This window comes from Rattus norvegicus, chromosome 17, assembly GCF_036323735.1.
Source record: "Rattus norvegicus strain BN/NHsdMcwi chromosome 17, GRCr8, whole genome shotgun sequence".
NCBI lineage: Eukaryota > Metazoa > Chordata > Mammalia > Rodentia > Muridae > Rattus > Rattus norvegicus.
The window spans coordinates 34,491,221-34,514,324 of NC_086035.1; positions in this window are offsets into that span (position 1 = coordinate 34,491,221).

Genomic DNA, 23,104 nt, shown 5'->3' on the forward strand with positions numbered 1-23,104 from the left:
GGCAGCCTTGTCTAGTCCCTGATTTTAGTGGGATTGCTTCAAGTTTCTCTCCATTTAGTTTAATGTTAGCAACTGGTTTGCTGTATATGGCTTTTACTATGTTTAGGTATGGGCCTTGAATTCCTATTCTTTCCAGGACTTTTATCATGAAGGGGTGTTGAATTTGGTCAAATGCTTTCTCAGCATCTAATGAAATGATCATGTGGTTTTGTTCTTTCAGTTTGTTTATATAATGGATCACGTTGATGGTTTTCCGTATATTAAACCATCCCTGCATGCCTGGGATGTAGCCTACTTGATAATGGTGGATGATTGTTTTGATGTGCTCTTGGATTCGGTTTGCCAGAATTTTATTGAGTATTTTTGTGTCGATATTCATAAGGGAAATTGGTCTGAAGTTCTCTATCTTTGTTGGGTCTTTGTGTGGTTTAGGTATAAGAGTAATTGTGGCTTCATAGAAGGAATTCGGTAGTGCTCCATCTGTTTCAGTTTTGTGGAATAGTTTGGATAATATTGGTGTGAGGTCTTCTATGAAGGTCTGATAGAATTCTGCACTGAACCCATCTGGACCTGGGCTCTTTTTGGTTGGGAGACCTTTAATGACTGCTTCTATTTCTTTAGGAGTTATGGGGTTGTTTATATGGATTATCTGTTCCTGATTTAATTTCGGTACCTGGTATCTGTCTAGGAAATTGTCCATTTCCTGCAGTTTTCAAGTTTTGTTGAATATAGGCTTTTATAGTAAGATCTGATGATTTTTGAATTTCCTCTGAATCTGTAGTTATGTCTCCCTTTTCATTTCTGATTTTGTTAATTTGGAAGCACTCTCTGTGTCCTCTCATTTGTCCCATGCGCGACTTCCTGCCGGCCAGAAACACGCGGGTACATAGAAATCCTTACTGTGACCAACTTTATTATAATCAAAGAGGAAGCCCCGCGCGCCGGCATGGCACGCTTATAAACACCCTAGCGCGGCGCATCCACACCTGATTGGTTGCTTACTCATGACATCATCAGGCACGCCCCGGAATGGGCAAAGACCTGGCACAAAGGCACTCTTGCACATGCACACACAGTAAATTTCCCGATAGGGAGTTGGCTGGCGCGGCGAAGGCTAGTGCCATCTTGTCTAACTCGGCCTTCCACGTGAGGCGCAGTGGAAGCCAGCGCCATCTAGTGGTGGCGAATGTTATAGCGGCCCTCTACATCTCACCCTTATAATTTATATTATTTTATAGCAGTCATGATCACCCTATCGCGTGCAATGAGGAAACCTCAGCGATGTGGAAGGGCTGATCAAAGGATCAATGAGTCTCTCTCATCCCAGTGCAATGGATCCACAGATCCATGGGGTGCAGGAGCAGAGAACTCAGATACCGACTAATTCCTGAGCAAGATAACCAAATTCCAGGGGAGGCCCCTTGTACAATGGCCACAAGTGCTTGAGTGATAACAGCCTTGTCACGTTTCTGTTGAGATCTGAGTTTGCAAACCAACCATAGTATGAACACTGATCCACAGCATAGGGCTGCACCAGACAGAGCCACTCCCGATAAGTAGTGGGCACCTCATATGGTCCTCCTCAGCTGTTACCACCAAGGGCCGTAGTCAAGCCGCTCCTATAATAAAATTTAGAATTCCCAATTGTTAGTAACTACTCCAGAAAGTTCACCCACTGTGTTTGTCTAACAATAGATTGGGGGAGGATAACTCCAGACACTGCAGACACAATGTCTGCAGCAGTAATGGCTGCTACAATAGCAGCGAAGTGTTAAGGTCTTTTCCAGGACAGTTCAGGATCAGTCATTTTTCTCTGGAACAACCAGCAGACAATGGAACCATTTCTGAGATCTGTATAACCAGGACAGAGTTCCCCAGTCCACTGTAGCTTTACGCAGGTGGCTTTCTTGTGAAACTTTAGTCTGTAAAATGACAACACCAGTCACCAGTTAAGGCAGCAAGAGTCACTAAGGAAATGAAGGGGGCAGCAACGGCTGGAGTCCAGTCTTCTCCAGCAAGCAGCAGTGTACAGAGGGTCAGAGAGCAGGCCATAGTGGGACGGGACACACGCAGCAGTAACACTGACTGCAGCAACGGCAAAATCTCTGTGATGACAAAGGATGAAGGGGAATCTTTCATCTTCCTCTCAGGGCAGAGGGATGACTCCAGGACCCGAGCCACGAGAGCTGAATCTTCATGTAACCAGGATCAGCAAGTCTCAGCAACCACTCAGGCAGCTAGCACACTCTTGCAGCATCCTGTAGAAAAAAACACAAACATTCCCTCTTTCCCATATAAAATATCTGGACAGGATCATGTCAATACGTGGATCTCTCTATTTCACCTAGGCAGAAGTATGCCTAGTTGTAGGGTGCCATAAACTTTGGCATCCAAAATTTTAAAATTGAAATAAAAGGAGCATTATTTAGCATACAGGGATAACTCCCCCTTTTTATTTATTGAGATATATTAAAGATATTATTTATTAAGGTAAGTCCTCGAGGATTAAATTGAGGACACTGAGCACTTGTATTTATAAATTGACTTGTATACCAAATTATTGTCTCCAGCATTATTGTTTTGGATATATAAAGAATGAGATTTTTTGACTAATTGTTCCTATGTAAGGCCTATAATCTGTCTGGTATCTTGTCCTCCCTTGCTAAAGAGCCCAGGCAATCCAGTTTGGGTTCTTAAATGTCCTATAAAGGAACAGTACTTAGTGCTCTTAACCACTAAGCCATTTCTCTAGCACCTCACAAACTTTATTTACCTAAACATAAGCATTAATTAGAAATGTCAAATCTTGTAAATATTGTCCAATTTCAGTCTTACTAGAAATCCCTGAGCTGGCAGGGTGAGGATGGGAATTGAAAACAAGCAAATGGAGTCTTCCCCTTTTTGTGAGGGTGTGCCATCAACTCCACCACCATTTTTAAAGAGCTGGGTCCATGGCTCCGTTCAGTTGTCTGAGCCAGAGCACTGAAAGGACAGTGAGTTGTCAGACAATTTATACTGAAATCACTCACTGATTTCATGTAGAAAACTTGTCTCTAATAAAGCATTAAGTAATTGAAATCAATTGTAAACCACAAGCCACACATTGGCTATCAGTATATGAATTGAAAGTTTGATTTAAAAACAGTGGCTAAACTACGGAATTTAATAATCTGTGTTGAAGCAATAGAAACTCAAGAGAATAAACAAGTGATCCAATCATACATGTAGCCTTTTCATTAGATGAACCACCTATAAATACAGTAAGCTCATTTCATATGGGTTGTATGCACAAATATATAGGAAGTACAAAAGCATGTAAAGAGTAAAATTATCAATTTTGTCTGAAAAATTTGTATATGTAATAGGCCAAATATCAGTATTTTGTAATAACCAATTAACTGTTGTTTGGAATAAGATATGTTTTACCAGTTTTCTTTTCAAAATACTTCGATGACTCCAGTCCACAACTCTGTACTAACACAGCTGAAGCTTTATCTCCAAAGTGCATAACAAAGACCTAAGTCCTCTGGTAGGGTGAGGTACTTAGCCAATTAACATATCCTTAGAAGCTTAAAATTAGCTTCAAATATTCTTATCTGGAGTAGTGTAACAGCTACTCCCCAAATATCAAAGCTCATTTTGAGAGCAAAGGTTTGTAGTAAAAATTTCCATATACATTGAAAGATTTAAGTTCTAACTTCTTACACTGGAGAAGCAACAAAATTACCTAATATAAGGATGTTAGCAATCCTCTAAATCTATCCTGAAATGGCAGTTGGAGTAAGTAAACTGGCTGTAATGTTCTCACAAGTTCCAAAACCTCATCAATCCTTCGTAAATCTTGTAACAATCTCTACCTGTTTGATTTTTCCTTAATTAAAAATAAGTTTGAGTTAGTCAATGTAACACTGGCAATCCTTAATCACAATCTTTAAGTTCTCTTTGTAACACCAGAACACAGCCACAACTTTGGAAGGTCACCTGAGTTCTGAGTACATGACTAGGCAGCTGTCCTTAGGGCAGTGGAATTAGCATCAAAATGCAGATACAAAGTTTGACTGCCAATTCCTATATATGAGCGAACGATGGCATAGTCTCTAGTACCTCAACAAAGAGACATTGTCCTAAATTCTTTTAGAAGCCTGGTTCCTAGAATAAGAATTCCATAAAAACATTACCTCAATTTAGACCTGTTTCCCTAGGTTGGCCCATGTCACATGTTATCTAGAATGACTCCATCCAGATTACCAGCTTTATGTCAACTTTCTGTTACCAATATTATACCCTTTTAACCATATCCAATAACCTGAAAGCCAATAGTCCATAACCAAGGCAAGTAGAGCATATTATACATTTAAAACCAATGAGAAACAAAATTGAAGTGGCTACACATATCTTTAATATTTAGACCAAACACCATTTTTACCTTTTAGCTATGATTTTAAGAGAAGCACCTTGTCACCTGTTGAGTCAAATAATAAGTCAGGGATCTCTCTAAGAGAAACAGCTATCAACTCTTGTATCAAAGAAGCTGAGAAGCTGTTGGCGCCTTTAAGATCAGCTCGTGTAGACGCTTAGCCTCTGGGCAGCTTCTCCAGCTAATCTAGACACCTGGCTCCAGGCACAGGGCTCCAAAGGCCTGATTGAAACTGTTTTTTATTCATTTGTTCCCTTTTGAAATGAGTTAAAACCAAGTCAAGGTGTGAACGACCGGCAGATAAAGTTTTTACCATTTTTTCTTTTGAACATGAAACATAAAACATTTAAACAACGAGAAACAAAAACCACAGACATACACTGACAGACATGGGGACATCCTGGTGCACCAGAGACAAACAATAGACAAAGAGGGAAAAAACCAGATGGTGCTCACAGTGACTATCCACTCGAGTGGAGTCGATATGGGCGATGGATTGTCTCAATTCCTGGACTAGTCCATCAACGTGTTGAAACCCAATTCCTGTAAGATACTGAGATATATTATCTGAGCAGCACAACTGACATTCGCCAATGGTATGGAAGTGAAACACAGCCCTGAATATATTTACTCACAACCCAATTACATTAACTCCATCAAGCTGTGCATGGGCACTGAGATGTCCTTTTGTTTGATTCTCCTGAATAAATTTTCAGGCGGTTTGCTTCTATCAGATCTGATCAGTATGACTCTGTAAAGCTGTCGCGTCAGCACACGGACGCCGCAGCGTCCCGAGAGCCGGCGCCGGAGCTTAAGCACACTTCTTACAGGCACAAAGACAAAATTTTTCTCCCAAAATGCTGTGTTCCTTTTATCTCCTCCCTTCTCCTCACCCAGGGCGTTCTTTCCCCAACCTCTCGCTTCCGCATTGGAAGGGCCTGGTGCTTGAGATCGATCGGGATCCTTTTCTCCTTGCAACCTTTCACTACCCTCTGTTTCTGACACTCCACCGCCTCACCCTTCCCCCAACACTCTCCGCTTTGCTGTTACAGCTGGGCAGTTCCCACGCGACCTCTGACGCCGTTTGGCGGTAACTAGAAACTCAAAGGTCAATAGAAACAACCCGAGGGCTGCCAGAGCAACCATAGCGGCTCCTGCCGCGTCCAGCAGAGGACTGAGCTGGAACAAATCAAGGCTAAACATAGTCTCTCAGAGTCTTACCCCCACTCAAAGTTTCTGCATTTCTTCCGTGAAACGGAGGCTTCCCTTGGCACCGGCGATGATGAGGCTTTTTTGTCCCAGGTTCTCGGCACCACGCGCGACTTCCCACCATCAAGAAACACGCGGGTACATAGAAATCCTTACTGTGACCAACTTTATTATAATCTTAAAGAGGAAGCCCCGCGCGCCCGCATGGCACGCTTATAAACACCCTAGCGCGGCGCATCCACACCTGATTGGTTGCTTACTCATGACATCATCAGGCACGCCCCGGAATGGGCAAAGACCTGGCACGAAGGCACTCTTGCACATGCGCACACAGTAAATTTCCTGATAGGGAGTTGGCTGGCGCGGCGAAGGCTAGTGCCATCTTGTCTAACTCGGCCTTCCACGTGGGGTGCAGTGGAAGCCAGCGCCATCTAGTGGTGGCGAATGTTATAGTGGCCCTCTACACTCATTAGTCTGGCTAAGGGTTTATCTATCTTGTTGATTTTCTCAAAGAACCAACTTTTGGTTCTGTTGATTCTTTCTATGGTCCTTTTTGTTTCTACTTGGCTGATTTCAGCTCTGAGTTTGATTATTTCCTGCCTTCTACTCCTCCTAGGTGTATTTGCTTCTTTTTCTTCTAGAGCTTTTAGGTGTGCTGTCAAGCTGCTGACATATGCTCTCTCCTGTTTTTTTCTGCAGGCACTCAGAGCTATGAGTTTTCCTCTTAGCACAGCTTTCATTGTGTCCCATAAGTTTGGGTATGTTGTACCTTCATTTTCATTAAATTCAAAGAAGTCTTTAATTTCTTTCTTTATTTCTTCCTTGACCAGGTTATCGTTGAGTAGAGCATTGTTCAACTTCCATGTATATGTGGGCGTTCTTCCCTTATTGTTATTGAAGACCAGCTTTAGGCAGTGGTGATCTGATAGCACGCATGGGATTATTTCTATTTTTCTGTACCTGTTGAGGCCCGTTTTTTGACCAATTATATAGTCAATTTTGGAGAAAGTACCATGAGGAGCTGAGAAGAATGTATATCCTTTTGCTTTAGGATAGAATGTTCTATAAATATCTGTTAAGTCCATTTGGTTCATGACTTCTCTTAGTCTGTCTACGTCTCTGTTTAATTTCTGTTTCCATGATCTGTCCATTGATGAGAGTAGGGTGTTGAAATCTTCTACTATTATTGTGTGAGGTGCAATGTGTGTTTTGAGCTTTAGTAAGGTTTCTTTTATGTATGTAGGTGCCCTTGTATTTGGGGCATAGATATTTAGGATTGAGAGTTCATCTTGGTGGATTTTTCCTTTGATGAATATGAAGTGTCCTTCCTTATCTTTTTTGATGACTTTTAGTTGAAAATTGATTTTATTTGATATAAGAATGGCTACTCCAGCTTGCTTCTTCCGACCATTTGCTTGGAAAGTTGTTTTCCAGCCTTTCAGTCTGAGGTAGTGTCTGTCTTTGTCTCTGAGGTGTGTTTCCTGTAGGCAGCAGAATGCAGGGTCCTCATTGCATATCCAGTTTGTTAATCTATGTCTTTTTATTGGGGAGTTGAGACCATTGATGTTGAGAGATATTAAGGAATAGTGATTATTGCTTCCTGTTATATTCATATTTGGATGTGAGGTTATGTTTTTGTGCTTTTCTTCTCTTTGTTTTGTTGCCAAGACGATTAGTTTCTTGCTTTTTCTAGGGTGTAGCTTGCCTCCTTATGTTGGGCTTTACCATTTATTATCCTTTGTAGTGCTGGATTTGTAGAAAGATATTGTGTAAATTTGGTTTTGTCATGGAATATCTTGGTTTCTCCATCTATGTTAATTGAGAGTTTTGCAGGATACAGTAACCTGGGCTGGCAGTTGTGTTCTCTTAGGGTCTGTATGACATCAGTCCAGGATCTTCTGGCTTTCATAGTCTCTGGCGAAAAGTCTGGTGTGATTCTGATAGGTCTGCCTTTATATGTTACTTGACCTTTTCCCCTTACTGCTTTTAATATTCTTTCTTTATTTTGTGCATTTGGTGTTTTGACTATTATGTGTCGGGAGGTGTTTCTTTTCTGGTCCAATGTATTTGGAGTTCTGTAGGCTTCCTGTATGCCTATGGGTATCTCTTTTTTTAGGTTAGGGAAGTTTTCTTGTATGATTTTGTTGAAGATATTTACTGGTCCTTTGAGCTGGGAGTCTTCACTCTCTTCTATACCTATTATCCTTAGGTTTGATCTTCTCATTGAGTCCTGGATTTCCTGTATGTTTTGGACCAGTAGCTTTTTCCGCTTTACATTATCTTTGACTGTTGAGTCAATGATTTCTATGGAATCTTCTGCTCCTGAGATTCTCTCTTCTATCTCTTGTATTCCGTTGGTGATGCTTGTATCTACAGCTCCTTGTCTCTTCCTTTGGTTTTCTATATCCAGGGCTGTTTCCATGTGTTCTTTCTTGATTGCTTCTATTTCCATTTTTAATTCCTTCAATTGTTTGATTGTGTTTTCCTGGAATTCTTTCAGGGATTTTTGTGTCTCCTCTCTATGGGCTTCTACTTGTTTATTTATGTTTTCCTGGAATTCTTTCAGGGATTTTTGTGATTCCTCTCTGTAGGCTTCTACTTGTTTATTTATGTTTTCATGTGTTTCTCTAAGGGAGTTCTTCATGTCTTTCTTGAAGTCCTCCAGCATCATGATCAAATATGATTTTGAAACTAGATCTTGCTTTTCTGGTGTGTTTGGATATTCTGTGTTTGCTTTGGTGGGAGAATTGGGCTCTGATGATGCCATGTATTCTTGGTTTCCGTTGCTTGGGTTCCTGTGCTTGCCTCTTGCCATCAGATTATCTCTAGTGTTACTTTGTTCTGCTATTTCTGACAGTGGCTAGACTGTCCTATAAGCCTGTGTGTCAGGAGTGCTGAGGACCTGTTTTCCTGTTTTCTTTCAGCCAGTTATGGGGACAGAGTGTTCTCCTTTCGGGCGTGTAGTTTTTCCTATCTACAGGTCTTCAGCTGTTCCTGTGGGCCTGTGTCTTGAGTTCACCAGGCAGGTCACTTGCAGCAGAAAAGTTGGTCTTAACTGCGGTCCTGAGGCTCAAGTTTGCTCGTGGTGTGTTGCTTATGAGCTCTCCATGGCGGCAGCAACCAGGAAGATCTGTGCCACCCTTTCCGGGAGCTTCCATGCACCAGGGTTCCAGATGGCATTTGTTGTTTTCCTCTGGAGTCAGAGATGTGGGCCCAGTGTAGACTCTTCTGGTTTCCCAGGCATGTCTGCCTCTCTGAAGGTTTAGGTCTCCCTCCCATGGGATTTGGGTGCAGAGAACTGTTTATCCGGTCGGTCTCTTGAGGTTCCGTCGGTGTCTCAGACGCAGCAGATTTCCTGTTCCTGTGCCCTTATCCAAGGGAACCCAGAGGCCGTATACAGTTTCCTCTTGGGCCAGGGATGTGGGCAGGGGTGGGCAGTGTTGGTGGTCTCTTCCGCTCTGCAGTCTCAGGAGTGCCCACCTGTCTCAGTGGTGAGCTCTCTCTCCCACGGGGTTTGGGAGCAGTGACTTATTTTATGTATATGAGCACACTGTAGCTATCTTCAGACACACCAGACCCCATTACAGATGATTGTAAGCCACCATGTAGTTGCTGGGAATTGAAGTCAGGACCTCTGGAAGAATAATAGGTGCTCTTAACTACTGAGCCATCTCTCCAGCCCATAATGTAAACTTTTAATAGCCTCCTTAAACATTCTGTGATCCTTCTCTTCAAATTCTTACCCTGTCAGTCCATGTTATGCTTCTGAGCCTACCTAGGAGACAAGCATGACAGTGCCCAAGGTGAAAGAGGGCTATCCTGGGCTGCCAGGATGCCTGGACCACAAAAGTCATATTCTAATTTACCACACACGATCTTCAACTAAGTACCATTAATCTAGAGAATATGAAATATGGGAGAACGGCAACTAAAAGATCTTGGAATGAGATGGGCAATGTGGGATGCTCTTTCTCCTAAGCTTGTCCACATCCCAGCAACCTAAAAGCAGAAGCAAACACGAGGCTGCAATGATGTGTAGCAATATTGAGGTAAGAGGGCAGAAAAAACATTTTATTGGACAGAGAGAACCAGGCCTAGAGGCATCTGAAAAGGGACAGGAGTTAAGACCAGGCAGAGACAGTATCTCCAGTCTCCCATCACTCATGCTGACACCACCCCCTCCTAAGTACTGCTGTAACCTCCAGCTGAGCATGGCTGTCTCTGTCACTATGGTGGCCACCCTCTTGCTAGTAGCATTTGTCTAATGCCTAGCAATCTATTCTTTAAGATCACGGACAGAATCTGTGCTTCCCCCAGGCACGGTCATACAAATTCAGTCTGGCCTCCCAGGTTCAGCCATCTCAAAGTGTTAGTCTCCTTGGCACTTGATAGTGTAGAACGCTCTCCTACCCAGATGCAAACCTCAATTGCTACCCCATAGAACACACCCTCTCTGGCTCCCAATCTCACAGGTGAAGAGAAGAAAAACAGAAGGACTCAGAGTCCCCACAGAAGTCAACCTTCCTAGTCTGAAATAAATGTGCTCGGTTCCCAAGAAAAGGGAGGTTCTGAGAATGAGTGTACTGGTATCTTGTTAACTTGACCAAGCCTAGATATACTGAAGGAAAAGGAATTTCAACTAAGAAATTACCTCCATCAGATTGCCCTGTGGCCACGGCTTTGAGGCATTTTCTTGATTGCTAAAGTTGATATTTGGAGGGGGGGGTTCTGGCAGCCATAGATGGTGCCATCCCAAGGCAGGTGGACCTGAGTGGCATAAAAAAGGTAGCTGAGAGGCCTGGAGAGGTGACTCAGCAGTTTAAAGCACTGGCTACTCTATCGGAAGTCCTGAGTTCAATTCCCAGCAAACACATAGTGGTTCACAGCCATCTGTAACAGAATCTGATTCCCTCTTCTAGTGGCATGAAGATAGAGCATATACATAAAGTAAATAAATATTTTTAAAAAGGAAGAAAAGAAAGGTAGGTGAGCAAGCCAGTGAGCAGCATTCCTCGTTAGCCTCTGGCTTAGGTCCTGCCTTCAGGTTCCTGCTCTGAGCTCCTGTCCTGACTTCCCTGGATAAGGGACTGCAAGCAGTAAGACGGAATAAAACCTCCCCTCCCCCAAGGTCCTTTTGGTCAATGCTTGATCACTGCAACAGAGAAATAACTAGAACGCTGAGGGAAGCAGAAAGAGGGAAGAAGGGGTACTGTAAATACAGGAAAAGCAAATGTTGGTCTATGAACCCTCCCTCCCTCCTTCAGATGCCCAGCCAACACATCAGAAACAGTGTGGGAGTTTTGGGAAGTCATCGAATATGGCAGAGCCTATCTTGGCTCTGTATGCTTATCTGAGAGGCAGAGGTTGGGGTTCTTCAATATTTGAAGAGTGACACTCAGACTACAGAGATTGAGTCTTTAGGAAGAAGTATGTTGTTAGAGGAAACTCAATAGAGAGGAAGAAAGCAGAGCTCCTGTATAGCAGTAGGGGTCCTGGAAGGAACATCCTTAGGTCTCGTTGCCTTGAGCTCATAAGACTTTACTGGATAAAGGGTCTGGGGATTGAGCTACTCAGTCTAGTTTCCAGCACACATGTTGTGGTCCCTCACAGTTTTGGTCACATGCTCAGTATGTTTTGGGGAAAGAGGTACAGTGTCATTTAGGGAAAAGAGAAAAGAGAAACAGGCAACCTGTCACCCCCATCCTCATATTGGAAGTATTTTGTTTACAAAAGTGAATAATTATCTTTTAAGTATCTATACTCTTTCTGAAATGCAGGCCACCAGTAGAAAGTAGGCATTTCAGCAAAGCTTAGGTAAAACTCAACCGATGACTCCTTTGTGCTTTGTTGATGAGCATACATATTCCTTCCTTACGTCTATACATCTTTCAGGTAAACTGCAATGTCCCTGATTGGGAGATGGACATTCTGTGAGGTCACAGAGTTCATCACAGGTATTGATTCCACCTATTCCCACAGAACAGTCTTCTCAATTCCCTAACCAATACCAGTTCACTTACTCAGTTTTGTAAAACTAAAGATAACATTGCCCAAGTTAGATATTGTCACTATGTGACAAGATGTTTGATGGTTCCTTTCTCAACAGGAGACATACAAGTGTGTCATTGTATCCCACACCTTTACACATTTCAACAAGCATTGAGAGAGTATGTTTTAAGCATATATTCCCTACTGCTCATATGTGCCACACATCTTTTTACAATCTGTAAAAACGTTCTTAGAGACTTTTTATAGAACAATGTGAATGTGCCATACATTCATTTCATAAGAAGATTCTGGATACACTGTACATTTTATACCCATCAGAAAGAGATTATGTTTTATAATATATTCATCATGTAACAAAGACCCTTGCTAGAGATTTGGAAAGGGACTTTTATGGGACATTAAAATGTGCCACCTGTTTCCACTGTATTCAGTGAGCTCACATGTGCTGCACCCTTCATTTATCATGAGCACATCCTGCCTTACGAGTACATATGCCAGTGTTCATAAGTGTTTGAAAGTAGCTCTGTGACAAGAAATTTCAGAAGAGATAATTATGTAGGATTAAGAATTCATCATCTTCTGTAATCTATGAGCAAGTTTAATGTGTGATTCATTTTCCACTGAGCATGACAAAGTTTTTGTAAGAGCACATTTTAGTGCTCATGAATGAAACATTCAACATGTGACGAGAAGCTTGTTAAAGCCTTTGGAAAGGAGACAGTTGAAAAGACAAAGAATCTGTTCTCTACTTTCAGTCTAAGAAAAATACTATTGCTCAATAACTTTTACATCCAGCATGAACACATTGTCTTCTCTCCTTCGTGTCTGTGGTGGTTTGAATAAAAATGGTCCCTGTAGGCTTACAAGCAGCATCACTATTAGGAGATGTGGCCTGTTAGAGTAGGCATGGCTTGTTGGAGGAAGTGTGTCACTGGGGGTGGGCTTTGAGGTTGCCAAAGCTCAGCCAGATCTGGCGGCTCACTGTCTCTTCCTGTTGCCTGCAGATATAGATGTAGAAATCTCAGCCACCTCTCCAGCACCATGTCTGCCTGGGTGCTGCCATGCTTCCCAACATGATGATAAAGGACCAAACCTCTGAACAATAAGCCAGCTCCAGTTACTGTTTTTCCTTTTAAGTGTTGCCATGGTCATGGTGTCTCTTCATAGCAATGGAAACCTTAACTAAGAAGGAAGTTGGTATTGTGACTAAAGTATTAATGTGATAGCCTGGCTGTACTTTTATTTGGAGGAATGTGGACTTTGGATTAGAAAAGCTGCTGAATGCTTTAATTGGGGCTTAATGAGCCATCCTAGTAGGAACATAGAAGACAGTGGTGCTGACGGTGATTTGAACTACAGAGACCTAGCTCAAGAGGTTTCAGAGAAGAAGCATATTAGTATGTGACCTAGAGACCATTATTGTGATATTTTGGCAAATAATGAGGCTACTTTCTGCCTTCGTCTAAAAAGAAAATCTACCTCAGGCTAAACTGAAGAGCTATGGATTAGTGGCTTTGACAGAGGAAATTTCCAGACACCCTAGTAGTAACCGTGTTGCTTGCTTATTAGTGGTCATGTTTATACAGATTTATAATGAATAGGAGCAAGCTGAGCGAGGAAAAATACAAAATGTTCTGTTTGAGGAGTAAAGGGGACACACAGGAAGTGTAAACAGATTAAAGAAAAGCCTGGTGCTAAGTGGAATAGAGGGAGTGGTGATCTCAGAGCAAGACCCCACCCAGATAAGCTTCCAATCTGTGATGAAAAAGACTTAAAGAGAAGCTTAGGGCCAGGCATGGTGTCACATGCCTTTAATCCCAGCATTCAGAAGGCAAAGGCTGGCAAATCTTTGAGTTTGAGGTCAACCTGGTCTACAGAGCAAGTTACAGGACAGGCAAGCTTAGGCAATGAAGGAAACCAGCAAAAAAGGGGGGGAGGGTTGGTGAAAATGTAATTGAACAAAGGGGTCTGTTCCAGCCCCAGCAAGCAATAGAACTTAGTAGCTTTGGCCATAGATTTTTGGGCATTGGAGTAAAGGACAGAGGAAAGGGTTCATAGAAACCTCTTCTGTTAGTAAGGAAAGCCATAGAGACCTGGCACGTGTCAAGGGTGTTACTGAATGGAGGCCTAAAGGGGCCGTTGTATGAAGCTGTGAAAGTGAAGCCTGGAAACCCTAAGCTGTTGGAGATGTCAGAGCTGTGAGATACCTGCTGGAGAAAACGGCTACCAAAGAGTGGGAAATGCCCCCAGGAGAGGAGTCTGCTGCAGGCAACAGAGCTGGAAGGAGTTGGAACTCTGAGGAGCACTTTGACGTCAAACATGGAGATGATGAGTTTGGAGTTTGCCCAGATGGTTTTTGTTCTTATTTTGGTATAGTATTTCCTCATTATGTTCACTTTTCTCCATTTTGGAGTGATAATGTATGTCCTATGCCATCATGTGTTGGAAATATGTGATCTTCTTTTTCATTTTGATTTTATAAAAGTTACAGTTAAGATATTGTCATGAGTCTCAGAAGGGACTTTGGAAGTTGGAGTAAATGTATTTTGCATTATGATATGGCTATAAGCTTATGGGGACCAGGGTGTAGAATGTGGTGGTTCCAATAAAAGTGACCCCCATAGGCCCATAGGCAGTGGCACTACTAGGAGGTGTGGCTTTGTTGGAGTAGGTGTGGCCTTGTTAGAGTAAGTGTGTCTCTGGTGATGGACTTTGAGTTTTCAGGAGTTCAAGCCAGGTCTAGTGGCTCAGTGTCTCTTCCTGCTGCCTGTTGATTCAGATGTAGAAATCTTAGATGCCTCTCCTATTGTTGTATAAATATAAAAATAAATGAGTATTGATGTCTTTTACCTCGCTTGGTCTGCACCGTGGTGCCCCAAGATATCTGCTAGATATCTTGGCGGAAACACATCCCAGCTGCTGTATACTTTCCTACATTCAAACCCTCACATAAAAGAACACACAACACAATAATCTTAGATCTAGCTGATAAGATATAATTGCTCACTTAAACATACAAAGCCCAGTACCATCCATCCCTTAGGAACATTAATAACAACTTGTAAATACACAGAGCAGAATCTTAACATCACCTGCCATGGCTTCTTACCCTCTCCTCTCTTGTCTCCTCCTTTCTGTTCTAGTCTCCTCCTCTTCCTTCAAACTTCTCTCCCGCCCATCCTTCTCCTCCAATGACAGGCCTCCTTCTATCCTGTACCTGCCCCTCACCTGTACTTTACAAATTCAATGGGGAAACGGTTCTGGTGAAGTCACCTGATTTCTGAGTATGTGACTAGGCAGCTGTCTTTGGGGCAGTGGAATTAGCATCAAAATACAGATAACTTCAGGGCAAACCACAACACTCTCCAGCACCCTATCTGGCTACACACTGCATGCTTCCCACTGTGATATCAGACTAAACCTCTGAACTGTAAGCCAGCTCCAATTAAAAACTTTCCTTTATAAGAGCTGCTGTGGTCACGGTGTCTCTTCACAGCAATGAAACCTAAGACAGTGTCCATGACATGCAATACAGAATATCTGATAAGGGGACAATGACAGCCTTTGGAAAGGGGAGAGAACTGACAATGAGCTAACATCTTATACCCCATGATAGGTATCAATGCATCGTTAGTTAACTTTAATACATTGTGTTTTACGACCCCACATTTCTTAGTTCTTGTTAACATTATGGTGTACTGTATGATAAGAATCTTTGTTAGACCCAGCTCACACCACTCCCTAGGGACTCAAACTCTTAGTGGGGACCTCCTCAGAACCCTTTTCTATCAAGGATCCAAAGCAGCCACACTGGGCTCCATAGGATATCTCCATTCTTCTTCCTATCACCCATTCTGTCTATCTAGACTTTCCTTACCCCTCCTTCTGCTTGTGCACAGGAGACTCCATGCCCTGGGGATTTGTCCTTTTGGTACAGACCCAGGGTCCCCTTAGTTTTTCCAAACTGCCTCTCTCAGCCTTACCTTCTAGCCCATCTTCATTCCTTTATGACTTCCCTCTGATCTGCAGGATAGTTTTCAAACAGACTATATACCTACCATACTTGTCTGGGATTCAAAAAAAGCTGTGTATCAGGAACCCCACAGCTGCCACAGTGTCTGCTAGGACAGAGATTGGGTAACAGAAATCAAAGAACAGAACTTCTCCTCGACAAAGACAAAACTAGATAGCCATATAAATAATTTTTTAAAAAACCCTCAAATATTATAACTCCAGATGCCAAACCCTAACATAAAAACACAAACTTTTGTCATTAACATGCAAAAATTTAACTGGTGCCCAAGTTAGAAGCTTCATCCCTACTGACTAGTGTTCATGGTGCTAGACAGTACTCTGCCCATTACTGAGAAAAGTGATCACCAATATCACTCATTCACAAACCCTGTGACCTACAACAGTGACTGGCCTGCAAGTACACTGGTACAACAGTAGTACAAATGTTCTAAGAGTAACCAACCACATTTTTGTTGATTTAAGGCCATTCCATGAGAGGAAACCCATACCTGACATTGCTAATGTGCCAAGAACCTGACAGGCCTAGAATGAATATATCAGTAAAAGGACCCCTTGCAGCATAATATACCCATAGATCTGTATCTCATTCAACCCTAGACAAGAAGCTCCTTCTTTCAGTGGATGAAACTGACACAGAAACCAACAACTAAATAGTGAGAGACTTTTGAGTACTAAATCCCAAATGGGATGCCTGCATCAAACCCCTTTCCTTGAGTCTCAGTGGATCAAGATCTATGTGGAACAGGGGGCAGAATGACTGTCAGAGCCAGAGGTAGTAGATAACTCCAAGGAAGCAGTGCCTTCCATATACAATAGGACTGATGCACATATGAACTTACAGGCTCTGTGATAGAACATACAAGATCTTCACAGGTTCCAGCATGATGGGTCCCTGCACTGAGAAGAGAAAGTAGACACACGTTTCCATTCCTAACAAAGAAGATGGAGAGATGGATCACCAGCTAAGAGCATTGGTGATCTTGCAGAGGATCTAAGTTTCGTTTCCATCACCCACACTAGGAAGCTCACAGCTGTCTGTAATTCTAACTCGAGGAGATCAAATATGTTCTTCTGTCCTTTGCAGGCAACTATACTCATATGCATGTAGACACAGAGACATAGCCACACACATGCACACACACACACACACACACACACACACACAGAGAGAGAGAGAGAGAGAGAGAATATTAAATTTTAAAAGATTTTTAAAGAGCGTTTTCTTCAGCCCAACCCCCACCACCCAGACATTGCATAGAGCCACGCCCTTTCTAATCCCAGCCAGCACCTTACATAGGTAGCATTGCTCACCTACAGACTCCACTCTATTACCTGAGGACCACAAGGAACTGGGCACCATATACAGATAGTACTGCTGTTGTATAGAATTTCCTCAGAGTTAGAGACCTTCCATCTGAAAAAGAAACCCATTAAGACACGGGAGCAACAAGATAGCCCAAACAGAAGAAAGCTTCCCTGAAAGGAAGTTCCTTATGCTCAGGAAATGAACAACTCAAATTAACTTCAGGAAGCCCCTTAAACTGATCAGATTCACTAGCCCCTTTCTCACAAGGGGCTATATATAGTAAAGACTGCTACAAGTCACACTTGAAGCTGCCTAGAAGAAACAAAGACCAGCCAAGCTGCTCGAAAGAGGCTCAGATCAACTGAGCCACCTGGAAATAGCACTCATCAATCTGCTGAGCTGCCTGCTGGCTGTGCAGTACATTCCGGGTTTCCAGATTCCATGAGCAGTCACCCATACTGGGGTGGACTTTGATAATGCAGCCATCTTTAAGTCATTTCCGTTCTTTAAACCCCCTTCCCTTTGTAAAAGTATCTTTTATTTGCTAGATGTAATTGTCATCTAAGAGGCTTACTGATGAATAAATTCACCCTTTCTAGTTCTTTCTGAACTCTGGCTGGCTGATTCTCAGAACAACTTACTCAGTTGTTCTGGTTCAAACTCCTCTCCAAGCTGACTGACTCAATCTGGCTTTTCTCAGCTACTCGCTAAATTGCTCTCCTTGGCCTTAAATAAACTCAGGCAATTTGTTCTAATCTACTGGCTCCTTCTTATTTTCTGGTTTCAACTGCCTCTGTTGACCTGCCCTGAAGTCACAAAGAAATTCAACTCCACTGCATTGATTCTCAACTGACTCTGACTCCAATTCTGACTGCCTACACTCTCTCTGCACTGCTCTTGAATAATCTCTCTTTTCTGTGCTGTTCTTGTGAGAGTTGGGAGTATCCTATCTCTGACTTATTCTGCCAGATCTTTCTCTGATTCATCACTTTGTCTACCACTTAATTAGACATCACTTTCAAACATAGTTTGCTTTCTTCAACAAACTAACCTTCATTGTTAGGGATTAAAGATTCATACAAGGGCATGTCTGTATTCCAGTCAGATCACACTCTAATTCAGGGTCTGTCTGAATTCTGGCCAGATCATATAGACATGGAAGGTCTCTGGACGTGATTTCTTGCCATGAACCACTTGCAGGTAGTACAAGACAGTCTGAGTCCAGCCCCTGGGACTCGAGGGCTACACAGAGATATATACATCACAGGTAGCCCAGATCATCCACCAAAACCAGCTGCCAACACCTGAGTATGACATAGACCCGCATTCACTGACCCCAGCCCCTGACACCTGAGAAAATGAATTTTGCTGTGCACTCATACAGGTAATACTGCTGAGCCACTACCATCCAAGGACCTAGCAGAATCTTGCACCTCATTGGTAGCCTTTCCCACCTGACAATCCAAACTCCAACCACCTGAGAACCACATGGAGCCACACACCTCATACCAGCAACATCACCCACCTTCAGACATAGCCCCTGCCACCTGAAGACTATTCAGAGCTTCCTACCTTTCATACCACAGACCCCAGCCTGACCACCCAAGGACTACACAAACCTACATACTTCCTGCAGGCCTCCTTTCCGAGATCTCCTATGACCTACTTTGGGTTGAGCAGTGTTCACTCAATGTAGACCAACTAGACTTGGAAAGCCATATGGGAAAGCATCAGAAGAAGGACCTGCAAGGGAGGTGTGCAGACTCCGACACAGTGTCTGCTGGTGCAGACAATAGCAGACTATCAAAGGACTACAAATAGTAGACTACCAGTTAGTGGCTATGGCCCACAGTAAAAGTTCCACAACGCAACAGGTGGCACCCCACATTGCACCAGCACCCACGCTAGTGCCAGCTATATTCTAGTATGGTGATTTCCCTATCCCCAAGGTCTCCACGGTCCCCAACTCGCTGTTCTCTTGCTGTGGATCCTGCTCCCACTCCCAGCCATCTGTCCCCTGTGGTTAGCTGTCACAAATCCCTGTAACCCAATAAAATCAAATCTCTAAAGACGTGTAATTTACCAATCAGATTTATATCAGTAAATTTTCAACCCACAAAATGCCCATACAAAGAACTTAAAACTCAATTGATAAAACACAAGCTGCACACCTAGATGGGGCAAATGCGCCCTACTTATTTTTAATTATCCAAGAAATCCCCTATACTTATGGCTTCCTGAACTACATGGTTCTGGTTCCTCTTCCTCTCCTATAGGTTCCATCTTGCCTCCTCCTCTCTGTCTCCCCTTCTGTCTGTCTCTCTTTCTGTACTGTCTCTAAAACTCTCAGCCCACCTTCTTTTCCCACTGCCCAGTCACAGGCTCTAGCCTTATCCTTCACCTGCCCTCACAATCTACAAACCCCTTACAACTTAATTATCTCCCGAACGTTGTACATGTGCACACTGAAAGAGGAAAGCTATTTGAGCAACAGAAAGATGTAGCTAACACCCGCTTTGCTAGAGAAAACCTGGTAATATATCAGAGCTAGGCAAGTCCTAAAGGGAGGGAGATGGGCCAAGAGGAAATGGAAGTCCCTAGCAGCTATGGGGCTTGGGCAACCCAAATGGAGGGGGCTGGAAGAGGGAGAGCAGGTCGCCTACCTGGGTCTCCGCACCATGTATGCTGACTACAGTGTATCCTAGTAGCAAGCAGGATAGATAAGGCAAGCCCCAGAGGATGGAAGACAGGCAGAGGCAGTCTTCTTTGGTAAGCAGTCTTAGGGTTTAAGTAACCCAATGGAGGGAGGTTGGGAAAGAGAGAACAGGTACCCTGCCTGGGCCTCTTTACCTTCACCATGTGTGGGGCTAGAGAAACACTAGCAAGTGAGCTGGGATCACAAGAGTCTGGATAAGGAATTCTAATATAAGCCACACTGTCTGTCTCCATCTTCCCTTGCAAGAGGCAACTACCGTATGATGTCACTTGGACGTCAACAACACAACTGGCCAGTAAGGCATGTCTAAGAAACTGATTAAATTTAGCTCTCTCAAGAAGACAAAGAAGGAAACTGTTTCATTTCTTATATTTTCATAAACAATACAAAACGTAGGCCACAGACAGCCAGAATAGGAACTAATGAGACACAACACAAAATAACAAGCTTACTCAAAACATCAGTATGGGATTTCTTTTTAATTTTTAAAAAATGATTGCTCAGTTTTTAAGCATGAGTTTTGAGGATTGTAATGTGGCCTCACAACATCAAAAAGATATGAGGTCTAGAGAGATGGCTCAACAGTTAAAAGCACTGGCTACTCTTCCAGAGGACCTGAGTTCAAATCCTAGCACCCACATGGCAGCTCACAACAGTCTGTGACTCTAAGCCTGGGAAATCAACACTCTCTTCTAACCTCTGCAGGTACTGGGCAAGCATGTGGGACACAGACACACATGCACACAAATGCCCATACACATAAAAATAATTAAATTAGGCATCCACACAGCTATGCAAGTCTGAGGGAAGTTCCCTGGATACTTCACACAGGTTTGATTTGGAGTTTTGACTCATCAACCTGTGATTTATAATTTAGAGACATTAAGATTCAATTCATTAAAATGCATTCCAAGATAGAGAGGTAATGATTATCTGACACTTGCTTTAAAAATAGTCCGCATGTCAGTAGCCCAATGTCTAACGCTTTAATTTCCTCCTTATTAATGCAAATAAAAACATGTATGCACAAAGATAAAAAGGGATGTCAAGAGCCAATCATAGATATTGGGGGGTCAGGGGGTGGACTTTGGAGCCAGGCGACCCTAAGTTGAAATTGGAAACTACTGCTCCCTGTTACAATCCTCTGAACTTCTGCCCTCACACCTGTAAGATGACGTCACTGCTGCCTGGTTGACCCCCAAGCTGTGACTACAGCGCTCCTCATGGTGAGTGCTTCTGCTATGGAAGAGTCCTTGAAACCAGAGTCTATGTTGGTATTGCTAACACAAGCTGGGTATATCATCAGAGTTCAAAATATTTGCTGATGTGAATTAAATTGCTGCTGAGCCATGGGGAGCCTGTGAATTCACTTGCTCGAACTTGAGTAACATCGACAGATTTTCCTGCCAAGGAGACGTTCAACAAATAGAACTCCAGGCTCCTAGCAGTAAAATAAAAGGAAAATGCCCCTGCAGAGGATCCTTGGGGTCAAGGAAATTTCAAATCATTAATCACCGGGCAAAATGTGAGGTTCATTTGTTTATATAAGCCTTTGACAACTCAATTTGACACTCGGGAAAGGCATGTGCAGAATAACCGCTCTGTAGATCTGGAAGAACCAGTCTATCTGAACCACAACCAGCCCTGAGCACACTCACAGGGATCTTCGTCTGCCGTTCTCCAAAGACGAGAACTCACGATTGCCCTATTAGCTCTTCAGCCAAGCACCATGGGCCACAAAGGTCACACGGTCTCCATGTCATTTGTCTTTCCCATGAGAACTAACACAGCGCAAATATATAAATAAATAATTATATATATATATTCTATTTTCAAAGTGAAAAAAATAAGACTGAGGCATTATATGATTCCTGTGACCACATCCCTTTCAAAAAAGGGAAATATTGCCTTGTACCTTGGGGATGGTGCAGCTATATTTAAATGGTAATTTTTAGTAAGTAATACATTTGCATTATCAAAAATCTATAGATATATGTCATCTATTCATATATACATATGTAACACTAATTTACTGTGTGCTATAAAGTGATAAGGCACTTCCACAGCATCTGAAGATGGGAAATAGTGGTCTCATGGGCCATCAGGGAAATTTAAATGAACGTGATGAGTAACGAACCAGAGTGGATAAAGTTTAAGACGTTGTCAATACCAAATACTGACAGGGATGTGAGGCACTCGGAGCTCTCTGACATGAGAGCAACAACAACCACCACCAAAGGCCAGCAGCACTTTGGAAGACACTTGGTCAGCTTCTAAGAACACATATATGTCTAGCTTTTGTTTCCAGTTGCTGTGACAAAACACCCTGACACAAGCAACTTAGTGAGAAAGGGTTTCTTTTGGCTCACAGTCCCAGGTTTCAGTCACTCACAGCAAGGAAGTCAGAGGCAGAAGCTAAAGGGAGCTAGTCACATCACACCCATAGTCAGGAACAGAAAACACTTTGTTCTCTGATGTTTTTCTGAAAACTGTCTTATGAGAAGATGTTTGTGCTGAGTCAGACGCACGGAGGATGTTTTGCTAAGAACAGACTCATGGGGTTTTTCTGGAAGCTGCCTGGGGAAAGGGCACGTGATATTTGGCTAGAACAAATGCTTCGGAGGACATGCGACGTTTGGAAAGGGTTAAGTCAGTGGATGATGCTATGGCATTGGTCCACCTTGCCTTCTTTGCTGATCATTCTTTGTCATGACGCCATACAGAGAAATGCACCAAGGAACTTCTTGTGATATTCTCGTGACTTCTTGCTGATTCCACAGACTCGGGTCCATTGGCAGAGTCTCGCAGTTTCTTCTGGATCAAGCTGCCCTTGCTGATTTATGAATGGTGTTTGTGAGTAGATCGAGCCATTCTGATGATTTGTGTGAATTAAACTGCTGAGATCCTGATGGTGAAGGTTGGATTTGCCCCCAAGAACTATTTCTGAACAGGTCCACATCCTCCTTTGCCCTGTTGACCTTTCCTCCCTACTGCCTCTGGTGGTTTGTGGGCTAGAAGGGAGGTTAAAGTATTTAAGGACCCTTATTATAGTAGGTTTTTGAAAAATCTAAGCCTACAATTCTCTCTCTGCTCTTGATGGCAGATTCGATGTGACTAGACACTTCAAGTGCCTGCTGCCTGATTTCCCCCACAATGATATACTGTGACCTGGAACTGAGCCAAAATAAACTCCCCATAGCTGCTTTAGTTGGGATGTTTTATCACCGCAACAGAATGAAACCAGGAAAATACATTTGCCATACAACCCAGTGATGCTTATAGATACTTACCTTCCAGAAATGAAAGCATGTTTTTACAAAAACATCTGCATAGGTATTTATGGCAGCTGTATTCACGACCACTCAGATCAGAAAAAAAAAAAAAGCCGCAAATGTGCAGCCAGTCAATGGAA